Below are 12,220 nucleotides of genomic sequence, written 5' to 3' on the forward strand. Positions count from 1 at the left end.
AACAAATCTCATTTCCAACTCAATTGAATTGCAGAACTCCAACTGTATCTAGTCTTAATGACATGGTTGATACTCTACTCGACCATCTGCTTGAAACTCAACCACTTGCAATCTTTGCCTATCATTTCTCTTATGCGCAGTCTTAAGTCAATCATCTTTATTCCTAGATGAATAGGGTTAGAAGGAATAGCAAGAATGAGCAATAATGATCAGCAAATATATAATATCCAAACCAACAATAATTCAAACAGTATGTAAAACCTAACAATGATATCAAGATAATGATACCAACACAATATGATTTAAACAAAACAGTTTCTCCTCTATGGAATTGGAACCAGATAAGACACTACGAGCTAAGTTGGGTGATCAGCCCACGACATAGCTCTGAACCCGCATATCCAATACGAGTTCTCAAATATAAAGGATCTTAGGAACACTTTGGCCTTCAATAATTCAATTGGGACCGGCGCCTCGGTCATAAAACATTTTCATCCAATTCCCTTTTTAAAACAAATACATCGAATCATTTTTCATTTTAAAACCAAGGTTCAAAATCTATAAGCATTAATGATTATAAACCAAATATTCATTTCAACACCTTAGCATTAGAGTTCTACTAATTAGGTATTCTTTATCAAGGGTATAGGTTACTGAATCAAGTGTATCAATGTATTTTATAATTATGGCAGGGTAGGTTGTATGATGATAACTAAGGTCTTTCAATAAATGGGGTTTCGTTTCTGGGTTAGGAACAAACAAGTGAACTAGTTTTTAAGCAAGAACACAATCTGTTGTAGTTAAAAGGGAGGTAAGAAAACAAGGTTCTAAGCTCAATACTAAGTAACTAGCAGTTGAAGAAGATAAGGATGAGAATTAAATTGATACATTTGCAAGATATAAGTGACAAAAGGTATTCCATTTCATACTTGGGTGATTCCAGAATACTCGTAATTAGTAGAAGTCTAATTTTATAAGGAGTTTTGCAATATTCAAAGCATAACAAAAGCATTGCAGGAGCAAAATCTTTTAAAGAAAAGTAGGTTGGATATATACTTGCCTTAAGTCCAGTGTCTAGCTCAGATTTCTAATGACACTATGTAGTGCCATATCATTCCTTTCTGCGGCCAGCTTCTGACAAGATTCTATCTATAGCAATCTCTGCGTAACTTCAACTTGCAACACAACTTAGCTATTTCTGAATAACCATTTCAATCACTTCTCTATCAATACCTCAATCAACATCTCGTTCAATTCTATATGATAGAAATATAGTATTTTAGTCGTCCGATCAGTCTGATTAACTAAGCTCGAAAAGCATTAAGACCTATTATATATTTACTCTTCACATATACATACCACATATACTAATAAACACATAGCACATAGTTGAACAATTAACTTTTATAGCTATTAAAAGTTAATATTGATAAGTTAACATATAACATATTTTATTCACCCATGTTGTCTTATTTTTAACTATTTAATATCCTTTAACAAGTAAAACACATATAATTTTTAATGAAAATTCAGCAGCACCTCCTCTGTTTATCGGACTATCCACCTGTTTCCGTATACTATTCAACAAATAACCAACTCAATCCAACTCAATAAACCAATAAACTACCATATTATATCTTATATGATTACCATATAATAATTTAATAGTCATGTCAGAAATTTGACGGCACTCCCTCTATTTATATAACAATCCACCTGTTTTAAACTAATACCAACAATCCACAAGAAAACTAATACCAATTTATATCAGATGCAATCACACTCAAGTAGTCATACTACTTATTACGTTCAAAAATAGACTCCATTTAAATTTTCTAATTTATATTAACACATATGCAACAATTAACTCAACTCTTCGAAGAAACAACTTCCACACAACTTTTCGCATATAGCAAGTAAAATCTCATGAAACCCTCTATATTCGAACATAAAATCAAGCTAATGCAAATAACATGCTACCACTACAAGAATCCATTTATCAATTATATGCAATCAACCAAATATAAACTCATACTATTCACTAACACCGAAAGAAAACTAGAGCAACTAGTTCAAACAGCACTCACTATATGATTTTTATTAAACTGAAAATTTATCGTTTTAATACAAAATTTTATGAGACACTCCTAAACATTATTTCATCCTACAGTAAAATTTTCAGAAAGAAACTCCAAGATTAGAGCAGTAAAACAGGCCTGCAAATCAGGCACCAGAAACTGTCCTACAAAACCAGCCCGACGCTAAGAATTTTAATAAATAAAAAAAATTGTTTTGTTTGTATAAAATTTTAACAGCACATTCCAGACCCCAATATCAAACTCCAGTAAATATTTCAGAAGTAAATACCAAGTTAAAGGTAGCAAAACAGGGCCTAAAACAGGACAAGCCTGCTCAGAAATTTCTGCGCACCTCGCACTAAAACATACTTATCTTTTAGCTCGTTTGTTAAATCAATATAATTCTTTCGCGAGTAGAAACTAGACTCCAATAAGCACATAACCACACAAAGATTAAACATATAACTCGATTCTATGAGCCCAGAATTGTACTGCAAAATCAGACTCGTAGTAGCCTAGAAACTTCAGCAACTTGATTATGTATAGTTCTAAATCTTTAATCCACCACTTAAACTCTTGAAATACCATTCCAAAGCATGTACACATAATCTCAAACCAAATGCTTTCATATCCATTCACATACTCTTGTTAATTCCAGTACCCAGTTCATCCAATTATAATCCACCGACCAAAACCAATCCAATATGAATCAATAAATCAATAACTACAAATCCGATAACAATTAAACACAATTATACTCAAGACTAAATTAGTAACTTCGGGTTTATAAAATCAACCCACACTTGATTAACACGACTAATTAACACCTACACACACAGTTAAGCACATATTAATCCAAAACACTCTTCTTCACAGAACTAGCAAACTAATCTTTGTATCAAATCAAAACATAATCGAACACTAACAATTCGTAATCTTAACCATATGAAACAAGTACACAAATATATTCCACCCCACTAATTACAGAATAGAACAAATTATACCGGCTGAATAGAGACAAAAGAAAGTGATGAGGCGGAACATAATCTAAAGTGACCGGACAAGTAAGCCCGGGCAGTAAACACGGTGACAAAGAACCCAATGGTAGAGTACACAGCAGGGAGGGCTTATACACCCACGGAAGAAAATAAATTGCGCATACACGCAACAGCCACATTCAGATAATAAAGTTATATCATAGAACAAGTAATCCACATATTTAACATGGTATTCAATTCAAAACAGACAACAAAATTTCGATACCCTAATGAACCAGAAAAATAACTTAAACATGTACTTTTAAAATATATAACAATAGAATAAAATATTAAATTTTATTCCGCATTTTCTGAAGAATCACAAAAACCTAACAAATTAACTTTTTGAAAATCCGGTCGTCACATTAAGTATTAAGTATATATTTTGTGCAACCTTATAATCATAGACTTCATATTCAGTAGAGAAAGTTACTTGGTTAGTGTGTGGGCCTCATATTCTTGGTAATACAAGTGATCATCTGGTTCATGACCGAGAATGCATGCAATCCTATTTAATTGGCCAGAAACTAATAAGTCGGTGAGACATATTTTTTTGAGTTTGGCATGGAATTTATCTAATGGCTAAAACCACTTCCACCTGGCAACTAAAAACTGGTGAAATATAAATGCACAAAGTTGGTGCCCCCAAATATATATATATATATATATATATATATATATATATATATATATCAATTGACAAAATAAGATATCTCACCTCTTGAGGGGAATGGATGCATATATTTGAAATTTGGCACATCATTGATTTTTATCCAATATCTGTCTTTGTATATATTATGTTCATATAAAATCATAATTAAAATAGAAGACTAACACTAGTGAATATGAGTCCCCCCTTATTTTCCACCCACCTCCTCCCACCCTCCCTGCATTGCACATTACTCTAAACTTAAGATTATGATATCTTACTTCTAAAGCATTTTATATATATGATTTAGATAGTATTTTTAAAATAAAAACCGTATATAAGCTACTCGCCACTATAATAAAAAATTAGAAAATGAGAATATTATCTTCAAAGTGTTTTAAATTTGAATGCAATTAAGTGGAAACTTCGATGAAGCGAACGACGTAAACATAATATAAGTAAGTTTTTACATTATTTTAATCTTTTTATATGTACTTTGACCGAGCTAATATATAGTGTTTGCTAGTTAACATATTTTAAGTAATATTATATTGTTCTTTTGAATTAATCATACTTGTAGCCTCTGTGAAAACGTAATTGTAGTTAACATATTTTGAGTAAATTTATTGACTTTAAGTTTTGCAATTCATTTTTCCTCCATGTGTGACCTCACCCATCACATTAAATTCATACCACTCATGTTCATTCATCCATGTTCATTCATCCAAGTATATCATGTGGCACAAATTCATGGACTAATTCTTGTCTTCTCCCACCTCCAAACAAATTAGAGTCTTCAATTGCTCAGTGTATATATTCGGTAGTGTTGTACCTGACTTGAAAGTACAACTCGCGCATTATATAAGTGTTTGGTGAAGTCCAAATCGGAAGAATTTTTAATGAGTTTAAATGATATGACGGTTTACTGCACACCAATAGATTGTTTAACTCTCTCAAATGAGTTGATCAGAAAATAGAGCTGAAGAATGCATGGATTCTTATTTTTTAAGAATGAATCTGATATATATTTGGAAAATAAAGAAAGAGAAAACCAATTTATCATTAAAAGTTCCATCCTTTAAGCTTCATGGATGTCATTTTCCCATTTTAGAAACTAATACTACTTGGACTTTTCTTTATTGACCTTAATAGCACTTAAAAAGTCGAATATTTCATGATTAACTCTCAAACACTCGACAACATAATTTATAGAGTTTATTTTATCTCCCGGACTATTTCGTAAGAAAATCACTTAGTTCTATTCCTTTTAGTTTCAAGCGAAGTTTATATATTTCTTTTACAAGTACCTTATTCATTTGCTAAATAAAATCTTTTTTTTGTTGTTTCCAAATTCATGAACACTATTAATAAAAATTACTCCCTTCGTTTCAAATTACATGTCCACTTTCAAAAAATCACACAGTTTAAGAAAAGTGATTGTTTACAAATTAATTGCATTAAATGACAATAATATGTGGTATGAGGTTGATGTAGGAAATATAAATAAGAGATATGTGGAGTGGAATTGACTTTGGAAATATGATTTTGCATTAAAAGTTGAAGTGGACAACTAATTTGAAACAAAGTTTTTTCTTAAAAGTGGACATGTAAATTGAAACGGAGGGAGTACAAATGATTTTATAACATTAAGGATTAGTTGTGGTTCCAAGCCATTACCATATTGCTATATCCCTGTCAGCACCTTGCACTACCTATGTGACACTCTCCACAATTGTCCAAACAACAAATCCCAACTTTCTTTTTGTGGAGAGTTGTATATTAAATGACCTTTTGCATGGTAGATCGATGATATTTCTCATACACCTCTAACGATGGGTGCCACATATATGTTTTGCACATTTGTCAACAATGGCGCGTAAGTAATGTGCTAAAATAGGGATTTTTCATAGATCTTGATAATAGACTAGTGCTCGGAACAAGACCCTACACACCTAGATAGTCATGCACAATAAACATGACAAACCTTTAGACAACTTGATATATTTCTCACACCGTAAAGACTTATGTGAACAATTAGGTTTTCAAATCTTCCCTCATATCAAATCTGTCCATGACATAAGCAACGGAAAATACTGTGAAAATTAGGAATGGTGAGGAAACATGAGAAACTCTTGCCGAGAAAGAAAACAATATACTTCGAACATGTTTGGTTTCATTTAACTGATTTTCTTTTATTAAAGGGAAAATGAATTTTTTTACCACTTAACTATTTAGCTTTTTAGAAAATTACCACCCAATTATATATTGATATGTTTATGCCACTAACGTTATATGTGGATTTGAATATTAGCACTCCGTTACATTCTGCACACTTCCGTTAATTAAGTTGCCAGCCTGGAGTACTGCAATGCCAACGTGTTCACTATTCATCTTATATTTATTAATATTTATATATAACGCAATTTTCATGTTTTATTAACGGATCCTTCACTCTAATTATATTACTTCCTCCGTTCCTATTTACTTATCACTTTGACTTTTTGCACGTAACTTAAGATGATTGAAAAACATAATTCCGCTCATTATTTTTAAATTTTTTTCTATGAATAAAAATATAAATTATAAACTTTAATTCAGAAAAAGAAAATTTTAAAAATAATAAGTAGAAGTATGTTTTTTAATCACCTTAAATTACATGAAAAAATATCAAAAGTGACAAGTAAAAAAGGACGGAGGTAGTATTAGATAGAAAATTATTAGAATACTAGAAGACGGTCACCTCCAACTTTCTTGTGTTTTTAAAAATTTATGAAATTTCTCAAGCTAGTGCATATGACAAAAAATAACAAAAAGAAAACCTGCTATAGTGGCATCAGAAGCATCATTCGTAGAACCATGCAACCATTCTGGCCTTTATCAGTTTAAGCTTGAGGTCTTTTTCTTATATCAAATATGGCATAATGCAGCATATTGTTACTAGCGAGTATAAACCTGTACAGACCAAACCTATGTTTAGGAACTAGATAACTGCAATGATGAACCAGACTCTTACAGAACTGATCATACCAGCTTTCAATTTCTGGCCGGGAGAAGTAAATACATCAAAGCATGCATTACTAGTATTTTACTTTGCAAATCCTACCTTCTACCAGCATACTACTTCGAGACCAAATTTGAGGATGGAAAGACCCGCAGCTTCAATTAAATAATAAAAAAGGTACATTACAGAAATATCAGTGCAACACTAATACTCAGTAAAACACACAGTAGTAATAATTTGGAAAAGAAACAATATGAAATGAACAAGAGATAGACAGAAGACAGAGAAATATCAGCAGATATCAAGTCTAATACTCATATTCTTCTAATAATTACTTCTTTGCTTTTTTTAAGAAACGCTCTAATAAAAGGTCATTAATCTCAACCCCGTAGATGGTATCGCATTTACCTCCCTTGTAGTAATATATTCCTTCCCTTGTTTTGAATTCACCCCCATGATATATCTCAAGCTTGATAGTGTCCATTAAACCTGTGACAAAATAAATTAGGGAAATGGTTAAGAAAATAACAGATTGATTTTGATTCTGTCAAATAGCAACGAGATAGGTATGTGTATGACTTGATCATACCTTAGTTTCCTCTGATCAGTGCTTCGCTGCAGCGGGTTGTTTTAGCAGGAAGAGCCCTGGACTCCCATGTATGAATATAACAGAGGTTTTTTTGTTGATCGTGGCAGTGAGGGTTACTAACCTTCTTTTATTTTATTTTGTTTTGTTATTGATATGGATTATAAATATATTATCATTTACACGTAATCAGCCACGTAGTCCACTCCTTAACGTCTGTTAATTGTTTTTAACAGAATGCTTAGTTACTAATTATAAAATTAGTTGAATATTAATTTTGAGAAGCTTTTTAGTTAAGTGGTAATTTTCTAAAAAGCTAAATAGTTTAGTGTTAAAAAAATTCATTTTCCCTTTATTAAAAACAATAACCAAACTATTTACATGTGACAAATATGATCAACGGAACCATTAATGATAGTTTAAAGGAATTTCGCTTTTCTTTCTTTAGAATTTTTTGGTTTTTATTCGAATTCGGGATTTGACAGATTTTTTGAAAACCGCTATGGAGAAGACTCCTACAATTGGTTAAAATACTCATAATCTCCCCCTTAGTCTAAACTTGTCTCATGCATTCCGTCCGGCCCGTATGCCTAATAATCCGAGCCCGTATGGCTAATCAACTGAACCCGTATGGCTAATAATCCGAGCCCGTATTGTTATTCAACTGAGCCTGTATGGCTAATAATCTGAGCCCGTATGGCTAATAATCTGACTATAACAAAGCTGGTTCATCATCCTCGACCACTGCCATGTTTACTTCCTGCCTCTTCTCACTTTCCCGTCTTGATTTGTTACATTCTGATGCATAGTGACCCAAGGTGTTACAGTTGTAGCACCTGATCTTACTCTTGTCACGAAAATAATTACCTCTAGTTCTTTGATTCTGAGATGCCAAGACAAGTTGTTGTCAGTTTGCGCTATCAGACCTGCCCTTTATCCTCTCCGCGTGAGCTTTAAGATGACCCACTAAGTCTTCGACCATCATAGTTTTCTTGTCTCCGAACTGTTCGATATTTGAAGCTATCTCAAGGAATTTATCAGGGACGGCACGTAGGATCTTCCTCACAACGCTTGACTCCTCCATCACTCACTACAATAAAACTGGCATCAGACAACACTAGTCAGACAACGGACGCTGGAAAAAGTGTTGGCCGAAACAAAGACACAACACTTTATTTTCGTACTCGAAAAACTATTGTCTAACACCTACGACCTACAACGGTTAAAAAACTGTTGTCTAATAAATTTAATCAGACAACGGTCTCTTAACTGTGGTATTGTGTAATGGTGCACGTTAGACAACTGTTTTTAGAGCCGATGTGTGAAGAAACTTCAGACAATATTCTGAGAAACCGTTGTTGTAATGAGACAAGTGTTTTATTTGTTGTGTTGTTTACGAAAAGGTCAGACAAGGGTTCCATATAGTGTTGTGTGACTGGGAAGCTAACATACAAGTGTTTTTGTTAGCATCGTATCATGACCTTATAGACAAGCCTTTAGCTAGTAAAACGTTGTCTGACTGAATGACTTATAAGAAAATAAATGTACATAAAAAAGTGCAAACATTCAAAAGTCCTAACCAAAGTTATAAAAATATATTCATTTTCTTAGTAGTCATAGGCTTTTCTAGCATTAGATCAAGTATTGATCAAGCAAATGCGAATTTTTAACTCATAAAAATGCAAGTTTATTATACAACGGTTTTCTTCCCATAAATCGTTGTGTCATTTTCAATGATACAACTTAGATGCTTATAAAAACTGTTGTGTGTTAGACACTACAGGACAAAAAATACCTTTTTATAATAAGACAAAATTTACAATTAACAAGTAATGTTAAAAAAACATACAAAATAAATATAAAAAATTTAGATTTTTTTTATACATGACTAATATTGTTAGTTCTCGACATCCGTACGGTTAGATCATCGAAAAAAATATTTAAAAATTAATATTATGCTCATCTTATACATAACAAAGTTTTCATCCAATACTTTATAAATTGTAAACATAAAATACATACTAATACTTACGTCCGAAGTACAAAATTGTCTTGGTATTACAAATGAACAATACATATTTGCATATATGCATAATATAAATATATTTTTTAATACAAAGAGTACAAAAACAAGAATTGATCGAGGAAATGCAAAATTTTAACTCATAAAAATGAAAAATTATTATACAACGGTTTCCCTCCCACAAACCGTTGTCTACACTACTTTTATACAACGGGTTTTCCCTTACACGTTGTTTGAGCCTAATTTAGACAATGGATTATCTTACAACGGTATAACTTCCGTGACAGTTGTGTCATTTTCAATGATACAACATACGCGCGTATAAAAACTGTTGTGTGTTAGACACTACAGGACAAAAAATACCTTTTTACAATAAGAATTGATCAAGGATACCAGAATTTTTAACTCTTGAAATAAGATAATTATAAAATATGTAATTTATATCACTAAATTATTTTATATTTAAAATTCTATTTTTATGATATTTTGATAATCAATTTTAAATAAATACTTATTTTTTTTTTCAAAATTCAACTACACAATATATTAGTATAAATATATTAATATATTTCTACATCAACAATTACTAGGATCAATTATTTTGTTTGCTAGACACAATAATCCTACTATATTTTTGTTAATAGATCGTATAAAATAATTATAAAATATTTAATTTTTATATCATTAAATTATTATACATTTAGGCATCTGTTTCTTATGATATTTGTATAATCAACTATATATAAATACTTTAAAAAATTCATTTTTTTTAAATTTCAACTACATAATATATTAATATAAATATTTCTGATAGAAATACTAACCAACTATGTAAAAATATACTTTTAAATAAATTAATAAATTATTTTTTATGGAGATAATCCAAAATAGACGAGTTTGACGGTGTTGTCCTTTCTGTATTTGATTATTTAAAAAATAAATTTATCCAAAATTTACTTTCCGCTTCTAATTCATTTCCCCCCTTATCAACATTTCATTTCCCTCCTTATAACCCCCTTGTTTCACTGCCGCTTGTTTAAATTCACTTTCCCCTTATCTCTAAACAAGAACAGCCGCCTAGCACCAACAAATACAGAACATGAACCCGAGATCTAGGTATTCATTCATCTTTGTCTCTTTCATTTCTGTCTCTATTTCCATAAATTGGTTTATTTGCTCTTTGATTTGGGTATTCAATAATCTCTATCTCTATCCCTAAATCTCATGTTTAATTGGTTTTTACTAGGCAAGCTGAGTTTGGACCACCATTAGAGTTTCCTCGGTCGCCCAAACATCTTTGAGTGGTATATACGGGTCATCCCATGAGACCAAACACTTCTCTACATCTGAATCTATAGTTGGTATCATCTTTTTGGTAATTTTTTTATAATTTTACATTCGATTATCTCATTTAGGTATTTTCTTTAGTGGGTATATTATGGATTTAATTATATTGTTGGGGAGTAGATTGCTTTTTGTTAGTCACTAATTTGTTAGATTTTGTGTTTTTGTGTATGAGCAATTATGCCCAAATCTTGTATAGTTGTTATTAATTAGATGGGGTTGCAAGATGATTTTTTTGTTGAGTGAAATGTGGATTGCTTAAGAGTTGTGTTGATTACTGGTTGCCATCTGACGAGATTTGTCAAGTGCTCTGAGTTTTGATTGAATACTTTACATATATCTTGGATACAACATACTAATAGTTCCATTTGGATATGAATCATCTGATAGAGAAATACAGTGTCTTGGTCCAAGTACAGGCAGATATGTGGACATAATATATAATTGAGTGAGATAGAAGAAAATGTAGTGGTACCGTTTGATTTGATATGATTCATTTTTCTTTACCTTATTCTATTTATTCATAACCCAGCTCATCCTGATTTTGGGACTTCGACAGCAGGTATCTTGTTGGTGTTCTTAGTGCATTGGACTTCATGTTAAATGATGAGAGAGGTATGTCTGTTTAACAATGCATTCCCCATTTAATGATTTATGTATAATCCTTGCAGACTTGTGATTGTAGAACATTTTAGCCACTTACTACATAATTCATAGTGATGATGAGCAAATCTTTTAGGTTTAAAACCTACTGTATTTGCAGGGGAAACCAAGTTGTGTGTGTTTTAAATTGGACCTTGGAAGTCTTTACAATTTATAGAGACATCTAATTCATTTCCGGGAAATCCTGGAAGTTAATACCCGTAGGAATCATGAATCCACCTTGATAGTATTTGTTAATTCCATGTAATATGCTACCAGTGACCGACTAATACCTCCTAGAGAATATTTTTGTTTCTGCCCCTCCAACATTGTCATTGATATTAATGTTTAATGTTTTTTATGTTTCTTATCCAGATGCATTGCATAGTCATTGTCATTGATGAAGTGCTCACAACAAAAGTGAAGCCCGGATAGAAAAATGGCACAAAGATTAGTTTTGAGGGCTGGGGAATGAGATACCAGGACGTGAAACATGAGACGTTATATTCGCGATTGCAGAGAACAACAACCTTTGATTTCTTCAGGAAAGATGGCAATAATTTGGTATTCGAAATAGAAATTCCCCAGGTAGAAGCGCTCATTGGTTGCAGACTTTCAGTGTCTTTTTAGGTGGAGAGAAGATGATGATAATAATGGAAGATGTGATATATCCCGAGTATGAGAAGATAGTAGCAGGGCACGGCATGCCAAAGGTTGAAGAACTTGATGAAGGGTAACCTGATAGTTAAATTTGATGTAGAGTTTCCTAAGCAACTTAGAGATGAACAAAGCTTATATGTTTGTAACATTTTACAGAACTTTTGTTTATTATAAATGATATAGAGAATTATTCAGAGAAT

The 12,220-nt window shown here is 31.8% G+C and overlaps 1 long non-coding RNA gene across 1 annotated transcript; it reads left to right on the forward strand.

Moving 5' to 3' along the window:
- The first annotated feature begins 10,371 nt into the window (after window positions 1-10,371).
- Window positions 10,372-12,220, forward strand: LOC108201964 (uncharacterized). Its single transcript, XR_001802977.2, has 3 exons — window positions 10,372-10,490; window positions 10,621-11,333; window positions 11,736-12,220. It is a non-coding gene; the product is annotated as an uncharacterized LOC108201964 (long non-coding RNA).

The sequence above is a fragment of the Daucus carota genome, chromosome 9, assembly GCF_001625215.2.
Source record: "Daucus carota subsp. sativus chromosome 9, DH1 v3.0, whole genome shotgun sequence".
NCBI classification, from domain to species: domain Eukaryota; kingdom Viridiplantae; phylum Streptophyta; class Magnoliopsida; order Apiales; family Apiaceae; genus Daucus; species Daucus carota.